The following is a 23,907-nucleotide window of genomic DNA, read 5'->3' on the forward strand; positions in this document are numbered from 1 at the left end:
ATTCACCTCTATCTGCCTATTTGTTTAAAATGTGAACCAACTGGTCAGGTACAGTAATCTAAGTCTGCATTTGGTTGGAGGCCAATGCATTGAGAGCATTCAATACAGAATGGCACTTGGTGTGCCTTTCCTAGGTTCTGGCTGCTTGCTGCATGAGACAAGGCTGGAATCTCAGGAGGCAAGCCTGAGAGACTAGGGATGAAGGGTAGTAAAGCCACAGAGTGAGAGAAGGCAGATTTGCTCTGACTGCTTGGCCCAGAAATTATACACCTGCTGTTGCCCTGCTTGGGTAAGGCCTGCTATCTACAGAGGCTTCTCCCATGAGTTGGCAAAGGTGTGTCTTCTTCCTGACAGACTTTTCCCTGATTCAATCTAGGTAAAAGTGCATGAAGGCTTCCTCCCTATGGGCACACCATGCTCACTGTTGTCATTAAGGAAACTCTTCTTCCTGTGAGTGGGCAGCCCTGGGAGGAGCAAGACAGGTTTCTTCTGGATAGGATGGGCTGCCCCACGGGAGGAAGAGAAGGGACAAGTTCTTTAAGACAAAATCTCAAGGATGGTGAAAACCATCAGAACAGAAGACTGACCATTCTATCCATCTACCATGCAGTGCCCAAAGAGGACCCAAAGACGAATGTCACAGGACCTAGCTCATGGGAGACACTCAATGGATATCTATTCAGTCAGTGACTTAAATTCATGATTTAGCTTTCAATGGTGATCTTTTCCTACAGAGGAGAGTCTATATTCTCTAAAATACTCATTGTTGAAGGACACATCATAGCCTCGAGAAGAAAAGTGTTCCAACAGATTCCTCCATCGCTGAATGTGGACTGCAAATTCTTTCCTTCTTCCATAGCACCTATTCCCATATACAAGGAACCCCCTGGTTTTTATTTTTATTTTTTCATTCCTCCGGGCCTCTAAATGGTAACTGGAGCAACTCTGGACAGCTGTGTGTGCCCCTGCTATACTGCTGGACTTTGTCAGGCAGGAAGAGGCTGGCCACAAGTCCAGGGCTTAGGCTCTAGTTCCAGCTGACCGCTGGCTCTCGGGCAACCTCCATATCCTGTTGTTATCGCCCATTCTCTGTCTGTACAATGGCTGTGGTGCCAAGCGGCTCAGATATGGGGCAAAGGCTAGTGAGCTCACAGCTAGAGAGGGTGACACACTCAAGAATAACACAATACCATGAGGAGGAGAAACTCTGATTTTTTTTTTCTTCTGGTCCTTTCCCCAGCCTCACAGTTTCGGTTTTTCTGCCACTGTGGTTTTGGCACATTGCTTCTAGAGGCTCAAGTAGTGAGCATGACTCGTCTCCTCAAACACACACCCATTTAGAATGGAGCTGGCATAGACAGTAACTCTGGTTGCAGCTGGTGCCCAGTTCAACACAGCCAGCAGGTGAATGGGAACCATCTGGGAGAAGCACCTCAGAGGTAGGGTTTCTGGAAGAGTCACTCAGAGCGGATTCAGCTAAGCTACAAGTTTGAAAAGAATTCTGCTGCTAAATGAGAAACAGGTCCTCCTGCCTAAAGATACACAGTCTTTTGAGATCACGGCCATGAGAAAAATCACATGAGCACGCACGTATACTAAAACGCACATGTGTGCCGATGAATTATTTTACCTCCATTGGAGTACGTAAAGCAAATTCCTTGAGTGTCAACTGTGGGACTCCCACTAGAGGAAAATTCCCCTTTATGGGTCAGCTGATAAAGAAGCCAGCAGGGCAACAAAAGAAGCAGCTAAAACCCAAAGCAAACTCGATTGTCCCAAGCAAGTGGGGAAACAGTGACATCAATTCCTAAAGCGCATAGCCAAAATCTATCACCGGTGATCTTCAAACATGAGAAAGGACAATCACACATTTGTTTCTTTAAGAATAGAAACTTCCGGAAATAAGATTCCTTTAGAGAAAAGACCATCACACCTAACATTATTCCCAAAGGTGACTCAAAAGGTACACTCGGTTTTACACTGTGAGCCAAGCCAGCACTTTCCGTCTCTCCGCCAGAGGAAGCAAGGAGGTGAGTGTTGGCCCTTTCCCAGTGCCCTCACAAGGATACTGGCTAAACAGGAAACAGCCCGTGAAGCCCTCACTTACAACTTCTGTTGCCGTCTTGAGTTTTGGGTCCCAAATCTGGGAAGCACGAGAGCCAGGCAGCCTTTGCTCCTCACCATGTCTGGAACAGTGCAGCGGCAAGCTCCGAATGAAAGAACATCAAGGGAAAAGGAAGAGGCAGGCACTTACTCACCTTGCATTGAGCGCTGGCACTGGTTATAAAAACAACACAACTCCCCTGGGGGAGGCGCACCTCCCAGCAACCTTGCCTCATCACCAATTTGCAGCGAGCAACAGAGCTGGCTGGCTGGCTGGCTGGGATGGGAGGAAATGACCACCAGGCAGACAACAGGCAAGAGCCCCCATACATGCCACAGAGAGAGTCATTTCAAGTGGGCTTGGACATCAGGGTTTGTTTCCTGTAGAGAAGTGAGTTTCCCCAGCGTTTGTAAGGTACTCAGTAAAGGGCTGTTAGGAGTTGCTTAGACTGCTCCTCTGTAATTGCAGCGTGTGGTGGTGGTGGTGGTGGTGGGGTTTGCCAGCCACAGGAAGGGGTGGTTAAGATGGTTTCTGGGACTCACCCCCATGATCCGACTGCTCAAGGATTCTGGTTTCCTTGAGCATGTACATAATGGGGTTCTCTCTTCCTCCCAAATCTTTTAAAAATTTTTTTAACTTTACTATTATTATTATTATTGCTGTTGCTGTCGTTATTGTTGTTGTGGCAGTGGCGGCGTGGTCACAGTGTGTTTGCTATGATGCACGTGCCACAGTCATTCATGTGGAGGTCAGAGGACAACTTTCAGGACTAAAGTCTCTCCTTCCGCTGTGAGACACAGAGAAAAAAACTCAGGTCATCAGATTTGCATAGTAAGTGCTTTTACCCTCTCAGCCACTTCCCTGGACCCATTTAATATCTTTTACAAATATAAGCATATACCATCAATCAGTTTACTTCCGAATCTTCTTATATATTTAGGGCTAGTTAAAAACTTAAGATGCACAGAAGCAGAGGGCCAAGGCGGGCCATGTTGCCTTGGCTAACAGGCTGGGCCCAAGCTAACCTCTCCCAACAGGCAGCCTCATATATGGCCAGCTGCTCCACCTTACCCCAATTCCACACGGGGTTGGGTGGTGGTGTCTACTTCCCCTGAGCCATCCAGATGCCACTCATTGCAGAGACTCATAGTCATTAAATGCTGCCAGACCTGACCTCATGACCTGGGAGGGAAAGACACTCTAAGGAGAGGCTCTGAGCCCAGACTCTCACACCCTCCCTTTCAGGGTATTCTCCCAGGCTTTAGTTCCTAATGCCCAGACTTAATGCCAGGGTGTTTCCCCAGTGCAGGCCACTGAGCCATGCTGACAGACAATATCCCCAAACTCTGGAAGCTTGATTTTCCTCTTAAAAGCATATCTAATCTTTCATGCTCTGTAAGATGTTTTTCCCCTTGAAGAAGATTGGCCTCAAACTCAGAAAGTAGCAAAGGGTGACCTTGAACATCTGACCCTCCTGCTTCTACCTGCAAAGTGCCAAGATTACAGGCCTGTGCCAACGTGCTCAGTTTGTGTGCTGCTGGGGGTTAGAACCAGCGGTTCATGGTGTCAGGCAAGCCTTCCACCAACTGCTACAACCCCAGCCTAGAAAAGTCTGTAGAATTTTCTAACTTGGTGGCTTATTTCTCCATTAGCAAGTCTGTGGCTGCCAAGCGGAACCAGAGTGAGGTCCCTTCCAGTTTCCGGGGATCCCAAGCACAGACCTTCTCAAAAAATCATCAAGGAGACTAGGGATGTGGCTCAGCTAGAGTAATTACTTTGCTCTGGGTTTGATAGTCAGAACTTCAAAACTAGTTTTAATTAAAATATTTTCCTAAATAATTGCAGTGAGAGGGAGCTGGAGAGATGACTTGGAGCCTCTTGCTCTCCCAGAGGAATCTAGGTCTGGTTCACAGTGGCCATGTCCTACAGCTTACAATTGCCTGTAACTCCAGCTTCAGGGGCGCCAATGCCCTCTTCTGTAACCCATAGGCCCTGCACACACATAGTACAAACACACACACACATGCATGGATAAAATAAAATACACCTATACTCACTCAATAGCGGGCCTAAAATTCTGAGGGAGGCGGGAGAGACACAATAATTGCAGGGGTTAAGAGAAAGTCCAGTGGTTAAGAACTAGCGTGCTTGCGAGAACCTGGGTTTGGTTCCCAGCATTAACATAGGAGCTTACAATTGTCTACAACTTCAGTTGCAGGGGACCTGATTCTCTTCTGGCTTCCACAGGCATCAGGTATGCATATGTTACTCATACATGTAAGCAGGCAAACATTTACACACACACACACACACACACACACACACACACACACACCCCAAAACCTAATCTTTAGGAAAATAAGCATAATTGGGAAAGAAAGACATCACATAAAAAGCCATGTGGGTGTGGGATCCCGACTGAAATTCGAGCACTCCAGGGGTGCAGAGATGGAGTCTCTCAGCAAGTTGGTTAGCTAGACTAGCCCTGGGGCATGAGCTCTGTGTTCAGTGAAAGACTCTGCCTCACTAAAATAGTACAGAGCCTTTGAGTAAGACTCAACAACACCTTGCCTCTGCATGCACATATACACACATATGAATATGCACACACACATGAATATGCACACTTACACACTCGAGAGCACACACAAACACACAAAACTTAAAGGAAAGAATATGTTATAGAACTGTCTTTAATGTAGGAATGAAGTCAGAGATCATCACTCTTAGGTAAGTACAGACAAATGCCAGGCACCTTAGGAAGAGAGATTTAAAATGAGGAATATTAGGGCTGAAATACCCAGCTATATTTTATGTAGGCAGTCATGAGGAATGTCCCTTAAGCAGTTATTTGTCCATTAAAGTAGGGTTTTTTTTTTTTCTCTTTGTTTCCTACTTGTTAAGGTATTTGTTAAACTGGTCTTATCTTGGTGCTATGAAGTCTGATAAAGGTTTTTAAATAGTATTTCTTCAAATATTCATCATAGGCTGTTTAAAACAAAATAATATAGAACATCTTCGAATGTTAGAATCCCCATAGAAGAAAAGAAACGTCCAGCGAAATCGAAAGGCTCAACCAAGATTGAACTCACAAACTCTGCTCAGAGTGCAGTGCTCATATACAACACACAGAAACCGTCTCGAAAAGCAAAGACACAAGAAGAGTGAGGTCACTGTCCCGAATCTTGGTTGTGAAAGTCTATTAGCAAGAGAGTTAGTTCGGATACTAGAAGGATAACTTTCTCAAGTCACACTGGACAAATGTCTACAGGTTGCATACAAGGAGAAGGGTAGGCATCATCCATCCTAGAAGCTCAGGCATGATCTGACAGCACAAAGCAACTACCAGAGTTCTGGAGTCCTGCTGTGTCTCCTGTCCCTATGGTGGAGAGGCCAGGGAGTGTCTCTGAGCAGCCAAGTTTATTCAAGGACATAATGAGACCACAGAGGGAAAAGGTCTTTGGAGGTTCTCAGGCAGGGCTGGCTCTAAAGAGGACTCAGGGGCAGTGCCATAAAAAGCACAGGATTCTTTTTTTTTTTCTTTCTAGAGTTCTTCTAGACCTTCTTCAGGTGGGACAGAAGGAACACAGAAGAGTTAGGACCCTTCCTAAATTCTACATTTCCAGATTTCTGGAGTCAGTGATAGGTCTGTGTCTGGGCCATGCTCTAGAAGTGAATGATTTCAACGAGAAATTAGCTATCACTCTTCTCTCTGTGAACAGCTTCTGCCCAGTTCTTCAAATGAAAACAAAAGCAACAGTAGCCCGAGGAGGGGGTCCCGCCTTCTCTCTCTAAGGAGAAGGTGGCTCTCAGTTCCCCAACCATGGCAGATCAACAGTGATTCTTGTGAGATCACAGAACGACAACCCCAATGGAAAAGAGGCAGGACAACCAAGATGGTGCAGGGTGGGTCCTCTTCTGACTCCGTCGAGCTTAACCACTCAAAACCTGTGGAGGCATGGCCTTCCAGGGTATTTTATAGACAGGAGTCTTAAGACTAGAATACCAGCTCAATAAGAACACCTGGGGTCTTTGCTTGTGTGTTTTCAGCATTAGAATAATTATTGGACTAGATGGTGGACACTCGAGAAATCTTTGCAGGCTAAACACATGGATGCCAGAGTTAGCAGATACCCACAGCCAACGTCAGGAAAGATACAAAATCATCACTAAAAGGAAACAGCTCACCAACCTCCAACCTTGCCTTTACTTAAGAGCATGGGCCCATCTTGTGCTTCTACAATCCCCTGACTCGACATCGTTTAAATTCTCCCTGTGCTTAACTATGTAATACATGATTGTTTTTTCTTAATTAGAAAATGAAGTTACCCTTTGAAGAAGTTACCACTGACACACACGTGAAATCTGCTTGGAGACTGTCCCTGACTTATTAGGAATTCCAGGGTGCTTTCTCTTTTTGCAACACTGCAGATGGAGAATGTAGAATTTGATAAATTATAAACTTAATGAGGCTTCTAACTCCTCTAGCCGGTCATTAGCTGCCAGGAAATGATCGCTGTTACTTAATTATAAGATGAAACTAACCTTTGAGAAATGCTGAAGGCGACCTGATTGGCCTGCACACTGAGGACTAAGTCCACAGGCATGCCCCTATGTACCAATTAAAGATGCATCACTTACCATAAAACGCCGCATGTCCTCGGCAGGGAGCTATGTTGTCATTTTCAGATTAGGACAACAAAAACAATGCCAATCTACAGCACATCCCAAGCTCCAGTGACCGAGCCTTTCTCACTCTGATGACGAGCTTCCCTGTGACTGGCTTCCGTCCCCAGTTCTTCAATTCTCACTTGGGCCCCACCTGGACTGAGAGGCAGACTTAGTCACCCAATGAATTGCTGGCTTTCATGGCTGACCTTAGGCACATACCAAAGAACTTTCTAGAGAGCAAGTGCATATAAAATGTGTATACATCTTCGTTTCGATTTTGTTGGGGCAGTTCATTAGCAGGTGGGAAGGTGGTGAGAGAAGAAGGCTGAATAACCTATGGGGCTAGCATTTGGCCCAAGGCAGGCTCTGTTGACGTGCAAGGTTTGTTTTGTTTTTAAATTGCAACTCAACGTGCTATAATTTTATGATGTTCTGAGCCAATGCTGACTTGATCAAGTGTCACTTGCTTTTCCTTTCAGGATCCCCCTTTCCACTTGCCTGTGGTTAAAAAACAAACTGGCTGATACCATAGCCCAGAGCTTATGGGCTGCCTGGGTTCTGATGCCAACACTGTCATTTACACTTGGTATGTGAGGGTCAGTGAGAGAAATGGCTTATGGGTAGAGGCGCTTGTGCATGAGTCCAAAATCCTGACCAGAGAATGTACTCAACACGTACACTCTGGCGTGTATGCATGCACTCAAACATATGTTGCATGCACAAAATAAATAAAATGAATAAAAATTTTAAAGTTAAGCTCAGCGTGTGACGTTTGGGTACAAGAGGAAGATTAATAATTTTGCTAAATATAGAGACTCCACCCCTAACTTCGGCACAAGATGCGTCACAAAATTTTAGTTCCAGGCGGATCACCTGGAATGTAGAGGCAGTGATGACCTTTTCAGGAAGATCAGGAAGAGAGTGCTCAACCCCCACCCCACCACCAAAGGAAATGAGGAACAGGTGAATCCCAAGAACTCTAGAAGGTGAGTTACTGCAGGTAGAGCTGCAGGGAAAAAACCCGGGGAACTGGTGTGAAAGAATGCAGGGTGTGGCAAGCTTCAAGGTGACTGCAAGGAATCTAAGCGACAGAACGACCCTGGATCGCACAGAAGCAGCCACTTAAGAGCCAGTGACTAAGTCTTTCTAGCAATGCCTCTGTAGGCCTGCCCCATTGCCAAACACTTAACTGAAGAGACGAGGGATACACAGGCCTGCATATTGCCCACACTTGCCTCCTGGTTGGCAGCTCCTGTTCTCCACACCCCGCCCTTCTCAGTCACAGCCAACTTGCCAAGGTCGACGATTTGTGTTTTTCCTCAGCCCTCCCCGGCAGCACCATCACGAAAGGACTAGGCCTTCTTGAAATGGTCTTAGCTTGACTTCCAAGATGCTACAGCCCTCCTGAGAATCAATCCTTCCTTTCCCAACTCGGTGCTCCAGGCTGTAGAGCCGAGGGCTTGATCTTCTTGTTTTTCTCTCTTCCCTGCTTCTCCTTTCTCCTCAGATGAGTATCATCTCCAGTCTGAGGACTGTAAATACTCCTTACATGTGTGTGACTCTCAGTTTCATCTCAGCTCTATCTCTTGTTCTATACCCTCAGAGGCAACCACCTACACAATCATTGGATTGGTATAGCAAACAGATGGTACTTAAGTACTTCTCTCTCTGTCTCTTTCTCTCTCTGTCTCTGTCTCTGTCTCTTTCTCTCTCTGTCTCTGTCTCTCTGTCTCTGTCTCTCTCTGTCTCTCTCTGTCTCTCTCTGTCTCTCTCTGTCTCTCTCTGTCTCTCTCTGTCTCTCTCTCTCTCTCTCTCTCTCTCTCTCTCTGTCTGCCCCACCCCCAAGCTGTCCTATCCCAGTTTCTCCTCTATTTCCTGGTTCCATTATCATCCAGAATGTCCAGATAAGGCCCAGGGTCCCCACTCTTCTTTCCCTTAATCCTTGTATCCTCCCATCTGCTCATCTTTCCAGCTTATCAGCCCGAATCTCATCCCTCCAGCCATCTCCACTGCGCTGTCCCAAGGCAAGCAAACATCACCTTGCTGAGTCAGTGCGATGGCTTCCTAACCGTTTTCCCCTCCCCGCCTCCACTCCCAGCTTCCTACATACAGTCTATGTTCCAAAAGAGAGACCCCACTGTTGTTTCCCTGAGACAGATTTGATAATATCACTATCATTCTTTCGCTTAAACCCCTTCAAGGGCCACATGTTACGCTCAGGAGTCCCTACATGATAGGGCCCCATATTTCCCCATCCCAAAGCTTTGGCTCTCTTGGCCTCCCTTCATCTCCTTTAGCACTCTAAGACTACTCCCAGATGGCAGCCCCCTCTCTTGACCTTTGCAGTCATGTGACTGGCTCCTTTCCTTATTAAAGGTTCAACCCAGTCATTCTCTTCCTCTACCCTACCATTAAGGCATCTTGCCCAACCTCTCTTTTTCTTAGGTCGATCTAAAGTTGTCTTCTTCATTTGTTTATCTGCTTATAAGTCTGGGCCTCCACTGGAAGGCTAAGAAAACAAACACCTTCCTTATCTTCTTCACCACTCCATTCCTCATGGCTACCAGGCAGTGGCTGCTCTACGGATCTGTTAAGGGATTAATTACCTGTAAGTGTAACTGCAATTTGCAAATTACACATAATGGCCCATTGGAACAGCAACTACTAATCCAACTAATTCACCAATAGCTGTGAAAGTGCTGGAGTCAGGGGGAAATTGGAACGGTTGGCTCTACTGAGTCTGCAGCGTTCTTCTGGAAACCTTGTCCCCTTTCCTCCCCGAGTACAGAGTGCAAACAGAGAATGGAACTCTAGACAGAATCTCTGCCGAGTGGTATCTATGAGAATGTCTATCGAGCTGAATGCTCAGTGTCTTAGGACGTTAGAGCTAAGTCAGCCTCTAAAGAAGTGACTCCTGGGGCTGGAGAGATGGCTCAGCAGTTAAGAGCACTGACTGCTCTTCCAGAGGTCTTGAGTTCAATTCCCAGCAACCACATGGTGGCTCACAACCATCTGTAATGAGATCTGATGTGTGTCTAAGACAGCTACAGTGTACTCATATACACTAAATAAATTAATTAATTAAAAAAAAAGAAGTCTCTTTGCATGTGAAGCAAGCTGAATCATAAGCAATCTCAAGGGAGTCTTTGCCAAAAATTGACTTCTAGCTGGACATGGTGGCACACACCTGTAATCCCAACCCTTGGGAGGCTAAGCAGAGGATTATCATGAGTGCAGGGCCATATCTGTGATTTTGCTACTGTTATGAATTATAATGTAAATATCTGATATGCAGTGCATCTGAGATGCAACCCATATTGGGGTCTTGACCCGCTTTAGAGAATCATTGCTACAAGTCAGCTAGTACTAAACAACAGCAACAACAGCAGCAACAGCAACAACAACAGCAGCAGCAACAACAACAACAGCAACAACAACAGCAGCAGCAGCAACAACAACAACAGCAGCAACAACAACAACAACAGCAACAACAACAACAGCAACAACAACAACAGCAACAACAACAACAGCAACAACAACAACAGCAACAACAACAACAGCAACAACAACAACAACAGCAACAACAACAACAACAGCAGCAGCAACAACAACAAGAGCAACAACAACAAGAGCAACAACAGCAGCAGCAACAACAACAACAGCAACAACAACAACAGCAACAACAACAACAGCAGCAACAACAACAGCAGCAGCAGCAACAACAACAACAGCAGCAGCAGCAGCAACAACAACAACAGCAGCAGCAGCAACAACAACAACAGCAGCAACAACAACAGCAGCAGCAACAACAACAGCAGCAGCAGCAACAACAACAACAGCAGCAGCAACAACAACAACAGCAGCAGCAACAACAAGAGCAACAACAGCAACAACAACAACAACAGCAGCAGCAGCAGCAACAACAACAACAGCAGCAGCAACAACAACAACAGCAACAACAGCAGCAGCAGCAACAACAGCAACAACAGCAGCAGCAACAACAACAACAGCAGCAGCAACAACAACAACAACAACAGCAGCAACAACAACAGCAGCAGCAACAACAACAGCAACAACAACAGCAGCAGCAGCAACAACAACAGCAACAACAACAGCAGCAGCAGCAACAACAACAGCAACAACAACAGCAACAACAACAACAGCAGCAGCAACAACAACAGCAGCAGCAACAACAACAGCAGCAGCAACAACAACAACAACTTTCTGTTGTATGGCAGGCCATGCTAGGTTCTAAAGGCTTCAAAACAGAGACATGGCTGGATCTGGATCATCTGAGGCAGTGCTTGCCTGGCATAGTTAAGCCCCGCCCCCAGTTAGGTCACTAGAACAACATAAAACCAGGTGTGGTGGCATCCCAGCACTTGGTAGGTAGAGCGGCAGGAGGATCAGAAGTTCAAGGCCAACCTAGAACACCAGAGACCCTGTCTAAAAATAAATATGGACATAACCTTCGTTCACAAGTTGCAGTAGGAAGGGGAAGAAGGACAAGTTTAGAATACGTCCAGGAACAGGACTTGATGTCATGAGAATGTCCCCAGCCATGAGGAGAATGGCGTGTATTACATTTCAGTTACATAAACACATGAGGAGAAACCCTCGTGTGTATCCCCAAGAACTGCACGTGGCTTTGACAGAAGGACCTCGTCATTGGGTAGGAGCTTGAAGGGCAAACCTCTCACCCTGGCCCTAAGTCTTTTTTTTTTTTTTTCTCCTTTTCTTTTTTTCAGAGCTGGGGACCAAACCCAGGGCCTTGCGCTTGCTAGGCAAGCGCTCTACCACTGAGCTAAATCCCCAACCCCTGGCCCTAAGTCTTAGCTACATCATGAAATGCAGACCAATAAAACCTTTGAGCAATGTAAGAGAGGAAGCAGAAGCTTTTTGGCTTTCGTCTTGGGGGAGGCAACCATGCAACTTTCTTGGGTCGTACTGAATCCGGGTTCATCTGACACCAGCCACCTCCACCATGCCGCCCAAGTTCAACCCCAGTGAGATCAAAGTTGTGTACTTGAGGTGCACCAGAGGCGAGGTCGGCGCCACAACCGCCTTGGCCCCTAAGATCGGTCCTCTGGGTCTGCTCCCAAAAAAGTTGGTGATGACATTGCCAAGGCTACCAGTGACTGGAAAGGCCTCAGGATTACAGTGAAACTGACCATCCAGAACAGACAGGCCCAGATTGAGGTGGTGCCCTCTGCCTCTGACCTGATCATCAAAGCCCTCAAGGAGCCACCAAGAGACAGGAAGAAGCAGAAAAACATTAAACAGAGTGGAAACATCACTTTTGATGAGATTGTCAACATTGCTCGGCAGATGAGACACTGGTCTTTGGCCAGAGAACTTTCTGGAACTATCAAGGAGATCCTGGGTAATGCACAGTCTGTGGGCTGCAATGTGGATGGCCGCCACCCTCGTGACATCATAGATGACATCAACAGCGGTGTGGTGGAGTGCCCAGCTAGTTAAGAAGCAACAAGAAAATATTTAAATAAAAGACTATCTGATTAAAAAAAGAGAGAGAGAGAGGAAGTAGAGAAGGGGGGAGGGAAAGAGAAATAGAGACAGATCACATGCCAGTGTTAAAATGGATTTATCTTATATCCCAACCCCCACATTCTCCTCCACACACAAGCAGGTTCCCTTCTGTTTCATTTTTTAATTAATTTATTTTACTGTATAAAATAAAGTAGCAAGCTATTTGGCTTTTGGTTAAAAAACAATTTTTTTTTTCCCAAATGAAACGTTGAATCGCCAGAAGTTTCTTGCCAGGTAATTTTGCGCCACGTTTAATGCTTCCTATGAGGACTGACCTGATAGAGCTGACAGTGGAACCAGACCCGCAGTGCCACTGTGGCTGTGATCTCGATACGGTGTTAGCTTCTCAGGGAGACAAACTGTGGATGGTTACCTCACTCGCTACAGGAGCTGTCTAGCTAGCAAGCAGTCTGCCGTACAACCATTCTGGTCTCCTGACACAATCCGAAGCTGCCTGAGTTTCCAACTGAAACCTTTACATTTCTACTAATTAATAGCATCACACGGCAGCTAATTAAAAAAAATAATAGTAGGCTCCTAAGAGCACAAATTAGAAATAATATGCTTTCAATTCAGGAAACTGTAAGAATTTATTACCGATCACATCGAAAGTACCTGGCAGGGCTGGCAAGATGGCTCAGCAGGAAGGACTTGTCACCAAGACCGAAAACCCGAGTTTGAGTCCCAGGACCCACATGATGGAAAGAGAGAACTGAATCCAGCAAGGTGTCCCCTGTCCCATACATGTGCACATGTGCATGTGCTCCTGACTGTCACCCCTCACACACAAATAAATGTGTGTAATACAATTGGTTTTGTAAATGTGCTCAGTCTCATCTAGCTCTAATTTGAGCAATCTTTCCAGTGTCCTGTGATATTAAATCCAAAGGGATCTGAGGCAGCCCTGAGATTCACGCACAGACCCTTTACAGAAGCTCAGATAGCAACAGATTATTCATGTTCCTCGGGAATCCTGTTTGGTGCGTGAAGCCAGATTTTTAAAAGCACCTCAGGAAAAAATGTGACAGAAGAGGGTTCCGTGGCACCAGTTCTGACACTGAGTGGTAACTGCCCCTGCTGGCGATTCTCATGCCCCTCACCCACCCTTAGGAACCTGAACAACAAAACGGGCCTAAGGGCCTTCTGAAATCACGAAGGCCGGACCAAGTGCTGCACAAGCTTCATCTCCTAGGAAACAGAGAAACCTCTCAGGAATGAAGGACTGGAGCGGCTCGAGCACCCGGGAGCTATAATATACTGTCTTTGCAGACAACAGTGCTCCAGTGTCAAAGCCACAAGACCAAGGGCAGGCCCCTATTCCACAAGAAAACCTCCATCGGCAAGCACAAGGCACTGATCACAGCAAGTGGCCCTGAGGAGAGGCCATAAGTGCAGGGGGGCTGGAACGCCTGGCCGCGGGCAGGGTGTACCCGAGGCTGCCATTCCTCACCCTGGCATTTTAATGAGAGATAGAGGGGAATGTGAAGGTTTTATGGTCATTTTATTCATGTGTTTTACATCCTGGCTAACTATTTTACAGTTGATCTTAGCCAGAAAATGGAGGGCGTGAGGAGGAAACTCTTAAAATATGAATTTCTCTCCACTACAAAGATTATTTTTAAAAAAAATATGTAGAAAAATTGAAATCAGCTAAATGTAGGATGGGCACAAGTTTTCCTAGGAACTGTACCTAACCTTTCTTCATACATTGCTTTAGAAAAAAGATGTAGACGCCTCAGTCAGAGCTCACTGGATGCCTCCTTTCGGATTGCGAGAGTGCCCTTTTAACTGCACGGCTGTGGTTCACCCCTGAAAGCACTTCCGTGTAGAGATCCTGGGCTAAACTGGAAAAGCAGAAGGGGGTTGTCTCAACACAGCCATCATGAAGGGGGAAAGGCCCTTAATCACGTTTGCCATTTAAGGGATGCTTTGGGCTTTTCCTGCTGAATAATAACTTCTAAAATATCACCTTTCAAGTTTGTGAAGTTGGGTAAAAACAAACCATAAAATATTCTAGCTCCTCAAGGAGCCAGGTCTTGGGTCAGTTCGTCGTTCTGACTGTCTGGTCCATTCAGGATCCTAAGCTAAAATCAGAGTGCCTTCCTTGGATTTTCCGGGGTTGGCCGAGAAGTCAGGAAGCAATTTTATGAACCGTGCCAGGCCCTGGCGGACAAGCTGGCTCTGTAAGGAAACATTTCCAGTTAGACCCTGCACTCTTTGACCTTAGAGGTCGCTTGTGATCCAAGGACCATCGGACATCCTTTTTTTTTTTTTCTTTTTTTTGTAGCTGGGGACCGAACCCAGGGCCTTGTGCTTGCTAGGCAAGTGCTCTACCACTGAGCTAAATCCCCTACCCCAACCATCAGACATTCTTAAAGGTGGTAGGTAGGTGCACTGATTGCTTGCAATCTTCAAGGGATTTCTTGCTTTGCTATTCAAGGACTTGATATAATCAGAAATCACCGGGGGTATGGGGGAAAAGCAAGAAGAAATTAATACACACCCCCCCTCAAAGAAAACAGCTATTTCAAACATAAGCATCATAAATCAAACCCAAAGCACAAACTAGGTGCTATATGGGCCCTTTGCCCTAAAATAAACAAATACATCACTAAGACAGCAAACAGAGGGAGTTAAAGTCAGTCTTATGCCTAATGCATTCTTGGAGTTTCTTTCACGGTGCAAGCACCATGGAAGAGACGGACTTTCAGAAACCCAGCAGACTGGGGGGGGGTGGGGGGGAAGGGAAGCTGCCGGAGTTGTTTTGCTTAAGGAGATAAGATCACCCTCGCCTTCCCCAGTAGCTTTAGTAGCTAATGGCCTTTCTCTGGACTCTCAAAAACCATAAACTTCATATAGGTTCTTAGAGTAGAATGCCTGAAATTGAGCAGGTGATGGGGGGTTTTTAGCCATCACTACCAGCAATTGAGGCAAAGACAGAAAGGGAACAATAAAGATATTCATGGTAACCGTGAGTATTATTTCTTCACAAGTATGATTTTCTGTTTTACCTTCACATACGATGTTTATATGGGTGGGTTCTCTTTACCCAATCAATGGAAAAACATGCCTTCCAGATCTCTCTGTGTCTCTCTATCTCTCTGTCTCTGTCTCTCTATCTCTCTGTCTCTGTCTCTCTATCTCTCTGTCTCTGTCTCTCTCTACACACACACACACACACACACACACACACACACACACACACACTCACACCACATTCTCCTCCAAATCAAATTCTCTCAAGGATAATACATTTCTGCTTTCAAAAAGGTTTCCGGAAAGTGAGAACCTTTTTTATCTGCCTATGAGAAATGGAATTAACGGGAAAACCAAACAGAAACTCTGGTAAGAATTCTATGGTGGATGGTTAAATATTTACAACATAAGAAGCAGTCCATCTGAAAACAAACGGACAAGTGCCTGGCTCCGTTCCCCGTCTCAGGGAATCAAGAATGTTCCCTTGCTGAGAGCTGCCATTTTGTTGACATTCAAGTAAAAGATTTGGCTCCAGGGAGATGTGGGAGTGAGCACATGAAGCCCAGTCTGGTGAACCATTATCCTAACAGATGAGCTCATTCTGCACTGCTACGACGGAAGACGACAAATGCACAAAGAAACCGTAGGAGAGGAAACGTTTCTCAGCTCAGCTCTGGGTCCCATCTGCCCGATGGATGCCTCCACCAGCAAAGCCCTCTCCCCACATCATCACATTGCCAAACAAGATGGCCAGGTTACACACACACACGGAGCAGGCTTCATGGGCATTTATAGGTGACACCTTTTACTGGGTTTGCGGTTGTTTTGCTTTGGTTTGTTAGTTGTTGGGGTGTTGGGGACTGATCCGGGGCCTTTACCTGTTAAGTACAGTCAGTCTCGGAGCCACACCCCTACTTCCTTTTGCACTCTAAAGCCCGCTGCATCTATCCTGCCTTCTCCATCCTGCCCTTATTCAAGTTTCCTGTCTGTTTCCCAAAACGATCACATCACTTGTTTTTTGTGATATTCTTTCTCTCTCCTTTTTTTTTTTTTTTGTTCGGAGCTGGGGACCGAACCCAGGGCCTTGCGCATGCTAGGCAAGCGCTCTACCACTAAGCTAAATCCCCAACCCCGATATTCTCTCTTTTTTAAAAAAGGATTTATTTATTTTATGTATATAAGTAGTTGTCTTCAGACACACCAGAAGAGGGCATCAGGTCTCATTACAGATGATTCTGAGCCACCATGTAGTTGCTGGGACTTGAACTCAGGACCTCTGGAAGAGCAGTCAGACCTCTGAGCCATTTCTCCAGCCCAATACACTCTATCCCTCTCATGCATTCTTCAACAGTGTGAATTCTGTTCTTTCCACCAAAGTCCGGTATTTATACCAAACTCCTGTTTTTATACTTCCTTGAAAATAAACGATCATGGGGTTATTTGGTAACTTTGAAGATTTTAGGAATAAGCAAATGTTTGTTTACAACTTTCACCATGATGTCAGGAAGTTTGGTCAATGGCTTCACTGAACCTCTTTTTGGGAAGTGTGTAACCTTGAAAACTAGATGGGTTGACAGAGATCTCATGTCTGGGGCCCAAGCACCAGGCACAGACAGGTAGCATCGTGCTCAGGGTTAGAAAATTCAACTAAGTAAATGATTTTTCAAACATAGTACAGAGAGCAGTGGTCGTGGAGGTGCACGTCTGGAATCCAGGTCAAGAGGCTGAGGGAGGAGGTTTGCAAGTCAAGGCTAGCAAATCTGGGTAAGTTGGTGAGAGCAGTTTCAAACTATAAAAGTCACGGAGATGAGGGGTCCGTAGCTGGGTGGTAAAGAGCCCGCTTGCCACTGGCAAAGCTTTAAGTCTGATCCCTTTTATGGCAAAAACAAGTGATACAAAACAGTGTAGGTCAGAAAGTTAAAGTAAGAAGTGTTCTCAGTGTCTGTAGAAACAAGGGACAATTCTTTAAAAATGACTCTTGTTTAAGAAAGGGTGTCACTAAACGAAAGCTGAAAAGATGATTACTAAATGTGATACTTGGCCTCGGACTCAATTTTGTCTGTACTGAAGGAGGAGGAATGGGGGGGGGGGATAGGGGGAGAGGAATGGGGGGGCAATGGGGAGGAGGAGGAATGGGGGAGGAGGAGGAATGGAGGGAGGAGGAGGAATGGGGGAGGAGGAGGAATGGGGGGAGGAGGAGGACAAATAGGGGAGAGGAGGAGGAATGGGGGGAGGAGGAGGAATGTGGGGGGAGGAGGAATGGGGAGGAGGAGGAATGGGGGGAGGAATGTGGGGGGGAGGAAGAATGGGGGAGAAGGAATGGGGGGAAGAGGAATGGGGGAGGAGGAATGGGGGAAGGAGGAGGAGGAATGGGGAAAGGAGGAGGAATGGGGAAGGAGGAGGAGGAATGGGGGGAAGAAAAAAGGAGGAAGGAGAGGAGGAAGAGAAGTTGTTATAAGCAATATTATACAATATTATATAATAACCTGACAAAAATTAACTCAGAAAACAGATAAGACATTAAGTATCATTTCAATGTTAACAATGCTAGTGCTGGGGCTGGAGAAATAGCTCAGTGATCACAAACACTTGCTTCTGTTCAAGAGGATCCAAGGTTGACTCTCAGCACCCACTCGTCTGTAGCTAAAGTTTAGGTGATCCGAGGACATCTCCTGACCGCTGTGGACCCCGAGCATGCACGCAGTGCACAGAACCTCTCCTGACCGCTGTGGGCCCTGAGCGAGTACGCACACGGTGCACAGATACACCTGCAGGCAAAACACTCATCACAGGAAACTAACAGAATAATAAATTTTAGATTTCTAGTTGTTAATTATGCTGAGACTATGAAAGAAGTATTGATAAGCAATACCCCACGGGAGGGATTAGCTGTAAACGGCCACCGCCAATATCAAATATTATGATAAGAACTCCTAGGCTTAAATAACCTCAAACTCCCACTCAATGTTTTATACTCTTATCTAAAACGGAGTACTCTTTGATCATGTCACCTCATCGAAAGTCCAAATCCCACAGAATACAAATGTGAATCACTTCCGTGCTATATACAGCGGTTCCATTCAACCAGTGTGGCCACTGTCTCAAGGACAGACACTCCCTTCCCCTGGACCCGCCATCAACACGATGCCTAGGTCAGTAGGACATGCACCATGGCAACTCCTGCTGGCTTCTTCACGAGACTCTAGTGAAGGGTTCCCACTCAATCACTTCCAGAAGTCTTTGTTGTGAAGCGGCAGCTAGGCAGCAGAATGATTTACTCCCAGCTTCAAGCAGGACCTGTAAACACCATGACAAATGGGGAGAGAGTTCTGAAGCTCCGTTCTGCCAGAAGGTCTTCTAGCACGCCATGGCGGCGGCCATAGATCATTTGCTTCACATCAGAACTGACCGTTCCCAGTCCTCCTGTCAGGCATCTTTCCTATTGATCCCCAGGAGGAGGACAAGTCAGTCATAATTTGAAATTAACGGCACAGTGAGACTTGACAGCTAAGGCTTCAAAGGCTTCAACTGTGCCTTTGGTGGAAGGCGCAACTTACAATACGTAGCAAGGTCTTGAGCCCAGCACCAAGACTAGCCCGGGGAACATAGTAATAGTATCTAGAAATAGATGGCAGGGGTGTGGCGGACAATGTGGTGGTGGCTCATGCCTTTAATCCCAGCGCTCCAGAGGCAGATCTCTATGAGTTCGAGGCCAACCTGGTCTTCATAACAAGTTCACGGCCAGCCAGAGCTACATAGTTAAGACTGTTTTGAAGGATGACTTCCATCAAAATCTTACCCGATTTTTCGTCATCTTTTATGTCAATCCACTCTGATGTGTTACCCACTCTATGTGTTATAAGCAATATTATTGTATAACCTGACAAAAATTAATTCAGACCGCAAATGAGATGTGACCGTCATTTCAATGTTAAAGTTCCCAGGGTGGGGATGTACAACATCCAAAGGGTGTTTACCTGAGGAAAGGATGCTTGGTGCTGATGAAAAAAGAAACCAAACCTCTTAATCAGACGTTAGCACAGGGCTCCTTTTGGTTCCTGCGAGCTCTGCCACAACACGGACAGCTTGTGGGAAATGCTTTCTGTGGACTGCGTGCTGGGTTCAACACAGAGCCAGTTGCTTCTTTGGCAATGAGTAGGCTGAGGGTTTATTTTTTTTTTCTTCTAAATTTATTTTGTCTAGGCTGAGGGTTTATTACAGCAGAGCACAGAGGATTCCGAATTTCAATCTTCTGGCCATTCTAGTCATTCGGGTGAGGAGGGAGAGGGTGGGCAGACACATGCCTGAGCTCGTCACAGAAGAGCCTCTCATCTCATATGGCCCACAGGGATGAGAGGGAATAGGGGAGATTGGGTGGAATATGTTGGCCACTCCTCCAACTCCTGTTGGCACTCCTCCCAACTCTATTTGGTCTTCTCTCTTCTGGGGGTTCTGTTTGTCTTTCTTGCTTGCTTTGTTCTACATATGCTCCAGAAGGCCAGGGTGCTAGGGTGATTGTATCACAAAGGTTAGTCTCTACACTGATTGGTTTTTTAGGGTACTTGTAACAGGTAACTAAGGCTCACCTGGAATGTTCTTATTTGTCAATTTGGGTGTTAGGCCCCTCCCCCAAAAGCTTATAGCTAGCTACAGAGCTCTAAGGGGTTGATGTATCCTTTAATAGGGGAGAGAGTGACCCGGTCCTCTCCTCTGGCTTTTTTGATAGACAAAGTCTAAAGTGAACAGTTTGCTTAACCGTATGCTCATGGGCTCATAGCAGTGAGGCCAAACAGCCAAAGGTTAGAGTCTCAAAAGCTGCAATCCAAAATAAAGTGTTTGCTCATTGAAGTTGATCATCTTCCACGTTCGCCATAGCGATGGAACCCTGACTAACACATTACATTATACATTATCTCTCAACACAGAAGCTTAAATACTGGTAACTGCTATAAACTATGAGAGCCCAGCCAGAATGAAACACTTTTAAGACCAAGACTAAACTCCCCTTAAGAACAACTTAGCATCTCAGGGAATTAATTCCTAGAGTTCATTAGCAATTTCAAGGACGTTAAGGTCACAGGAGCCACGCAGCCTCCTGTGTTCTGAGGTCATGGCCAGGTTCTAAGGCTCCTGTATTGTGGGCTCTACTTCTAGTCTATTGACTTTGTACCAATAGAGGGTGGACTAGCCCTGCCTGAGGGCCAGCAGCTGCAGTCAGAGTAACAAAAACTCAGAATTCCCTCAGAGAGTCCAGGAGAGATGAGTCTAGGATAAGGACGGAGGCTAGAGAGGGTCATAACGAACCTTCTGAATCTGTCCTAAGGGGAAATGAATGAATTGTTCCTAGTGTATTTCAAGAAGGAAAATGCATTAATTCTACATTAGGCTACACACTGGGAGGAGAAGGCGGTAATCCCCAGGGACACTCACAATCTCCAGAAGAACCAGCAGAAGGTGTGGTCTGCCAAGAGGCCAAGATAGAGAGAGGCTGGCTGTGCTCTATGTAGAGGTCATGGCATGCTGGTACCCGAAATAACAGTAAAGAACACCCCGAGTGCTCAGGCAGTGGGAACCTAAGGGCACCATGAAGCTTATATCACTAGAAAGCAACCAAGAGAAGAAAGGGAGGGAGGAGAGGGGGAGAAAGGGGGCAGGAAGAGAAAGAGAGGGATGGAGAAAGAGAGAGAGAGAGAGAGAGAGAGAGAGAGAGGGAGAAAGAGAGAGACACGGAGGAAGGAAGAGGAAGAGAGAGAGGGAGAGAGAGAGAAGGAGAAAGAGGAAGAAGAAGAGGAAGGAGAAGTCAGAGGAGGAGGAAAAAGAGGAAGGAGAAGTCGGGAGAGACAGAGGCAGAGGGACAGTAGGAATACCTGTACACAGTTAAATGGAATGTGGAAACAGAGGCAAGAAGTAATTATGTTAACACTCATCATTAAGACTTGCAGGTGGAGGTGGGACAGATAGCTCAATGGTTAAGAGCACTTACTGCTTTTGAAAAGGACCCAGGTTCAATTCCCAGCATCCTCATGCTGGCTGACATCAGCCTCTAACCCCAGTTCCAGAGGATCTGATGTCCTCTTCTGGCCTTTTTGGGCATTGCACATGTACAAACATCCAAAATACACACACGTAACAATAAAAATAAATACATCTTCAATAATAATAATAATAATAATAATAATAATAATAATAAAAAAGACTTGGAGGTCAATTTGTTATGTGTGTTTTACTACTTTTTCCTTTGTTTTAAGAAAATATTTATCTATTTATTTTATATGTGTGAGTGCACTGTCAGTCTTCAGACACATAGAAGAGGGCATCGGATTCCGTTACAGATGGTTGTGAGCCACCATGTGGTTGCTGGGAATTGAACTCAGGACCTCTGGAAGAGCAGTCAGTGTTCTTAACCACTGAGTCATTTTGCCAGCCCTTTCTTCCTCCTTTTAAACAGAGGGGGGAAAAATCATCTCCAATCCTTCAAGACAGTCCCCTCCTCAATTCTCACCCACGCAGAGAACAAACAGGTTGTGTTCTTAGGCCTCGTAACAGTTTGCCCTTGGACAAAGGCTGTGAACTTGGGTGGAGTGAGCAGCCTACCTCACCAGCGGCCAGAATCGAGGCTCCCACAGTCGCACTCCCTGTTTATTAGTGAGGCCTGAACAGAGAGACTCCCCAACCCAGCTTTGACTCTGGACCTCTGGGCATCACAGAGGAGATGTTGGGGAGATTGCCTTTGGAGAGGAGCAACCCCGGAGCCCATCTGCAAAGAGGCCAGTAAGGAGCACAGCAAAGTGAGCCCCAGGTAAAGCGAAACGAGGGAGGTCCCCAGCATTCCTGGGCCGCATCTCACTGGGAAGAATCAGCACAAACTAAGAATCACTAGGACACTGACACATGTGACCAGGAACACATAAAAGGAAAGGGGAAAACAAAGGGACAAGTGTTGGAAAGAGAAGTTTAATCCCCTGTGCCATATGAATATGTTAAATGCTATCCACTCTAGTCCAGTTTTGTTTGCTTTCTGGATTTACGAGCGAGCGTGTTTAGTTGTTTGGGTTTTGTTGTTGGTTTTGTGGTTCCAATATCTTTGCCTTCAAGTGAGAAAACAAAACCACGCTAGAGATTACTAAATACCATGATCAGAGGTCTATCGCCACCCTTTTTGGAAATCTAAAATCACCAAAACTGTACACCTGCGGCTTTGCTAAACAAATAAAACTTCTCCACAGAATACTGCCGCCGACCTCATAATGTGGCTGGTCATCCCTCAGCAAAGGCGGAAGAGCTTACGTTTCTACACTTTCCTTGCACACATGTCTGCTTTTCTTGGCTGTACCAGCACCACACAGTGTTTGCCTGTGGTTCTGGTTTTACAGTAAGGAATGGCTGACCTGGCCTGCTGGCTTTGGCTGGACAGATGACACTCGGTCGAGTGCTTGAGCTGGTCTCTCTGTTGCCCTTTCTAAAGGAAAACAATCAGGGTGCTCTCTCCTTTCTTGCCTGGTGGATTATTTCAAAGCTGGTCACCTTTTTGGTCACCAGAAGCTAAATGAAAATATGGCAATCTGGTTGCCAGGTGGCAGGGGCTGCCTGGAACAAGTTTGCAGAGCTCCCTGAAGGCCAGGCTTCCCCTCAGGAGAGCGACTGAAACAGTAGTTCCTGCAGCCCTTCTATGAAGTCCAGGCAGGATCTAGAATGACTCAATAATTCTAGAATTTCCTTTACACTTAAGTGCTGGGGCGTTAGATGGGCACAAAAGACTGGCATTTACTCAAGTCCTTTTGAAAGTAAACACACAAGGTTATTTGTCTTGTTACTTATATTAAAAAAAAAAAAAAAGAGTGGGATCCTAAAGACTCGGTCAAAGGCGGATTCTGGGGATATCCTAGAGGGACTGTGTAGGGGACTAAGAACCTAGAAGAATGATCCGGTGGTTTGCAATGAGTGAGATTTAAAAACCGGCTGTGCACTTCCGTGAAGTCCAGAGAAAGGACAAACTGGAACTTTCCTAAGCTGCCCTGTGAGCAGAGAGGAAGGCTCCTGTTAACTCCAAGCTGCACTGCACTCAGGGAGGGACCCTAAATACCACCCGTGCGTTTTCAAAAGTGGGAGGCATGCTTGGAACTATGCTGAACACTGCTTTTCTGTTTAAGGACGACTGTGTGATGGTGACCACCGTTCCTGAGTCAGCTGTTCCAATGGATGGCAACGTTTGTCAGACTTGAGAAGCATCGGACCCTAAAGTAATACCTAAAACCTCAGGTTGTGAGTCCGAAGCTTAGTTCCTACTTAGACTGTGATAGAAGACACAAGATATTTACTTAGCAGGGTCTCATATAACCTTGGATGTACTCAAACTTGCTAGGTTCAAGGATGATCATTAACTGGTCTTCCTACTTCTTAGTCCTGAGATGACAAACATTACTAGCACCAGAAAATGTAGTTCTGAGAGTTGAACACTTTTTGATTCATGTAGTCTAGGCAGGCACTCCACCGACTAAACCATAGCCCCATGCTGGGTGGGGTGTATATGTGTGTGTGTGTGTGTGTGTGTGTGTGTGTGTGTGTGGTATGTGTGTGTATGTGGTATGTGTGTGTGTGGTATGTGT

General features: G+C 46.0%; 1 protein-coding gene and 1 pseudogene across 2 annotated transcripts in view; one reads left to right on the forward strand and one right to left on the reverse strand.

Annotated features, from left to right (window-relative positions):
- Shroom3 (shroom family member 3) overlaps nt 1–23,907 on the reverse strand; it is a 297,390-nt gene that overhangs the window by 105,539 nt on the left and 167,944 nt on the right. The gene's annotated exons all lie outside the window — the stretch shown is intronic.
- On the forward strand, nt 11,722–12,402 carry LOC108352719 (60S ribosomal protein L12 pseudogene; annotated as a pseudogene).

The sequence above is a fragment of the Rattus norvegicus genome, chromosome 14 (genome assembly GCF_036323735.1).
Source record: "Rattus norvegicus strain BN/NHsdMcwi chromosome 14, GRCr8, whole genome shotgun sequence".
Classification (NCBI taxonomy): domain Eukaryota; kingdom Metazoa; phylum Chordata; class Mammalia; order Rodentia; family Muridae; genus Rattus; species Rattus norvegicus.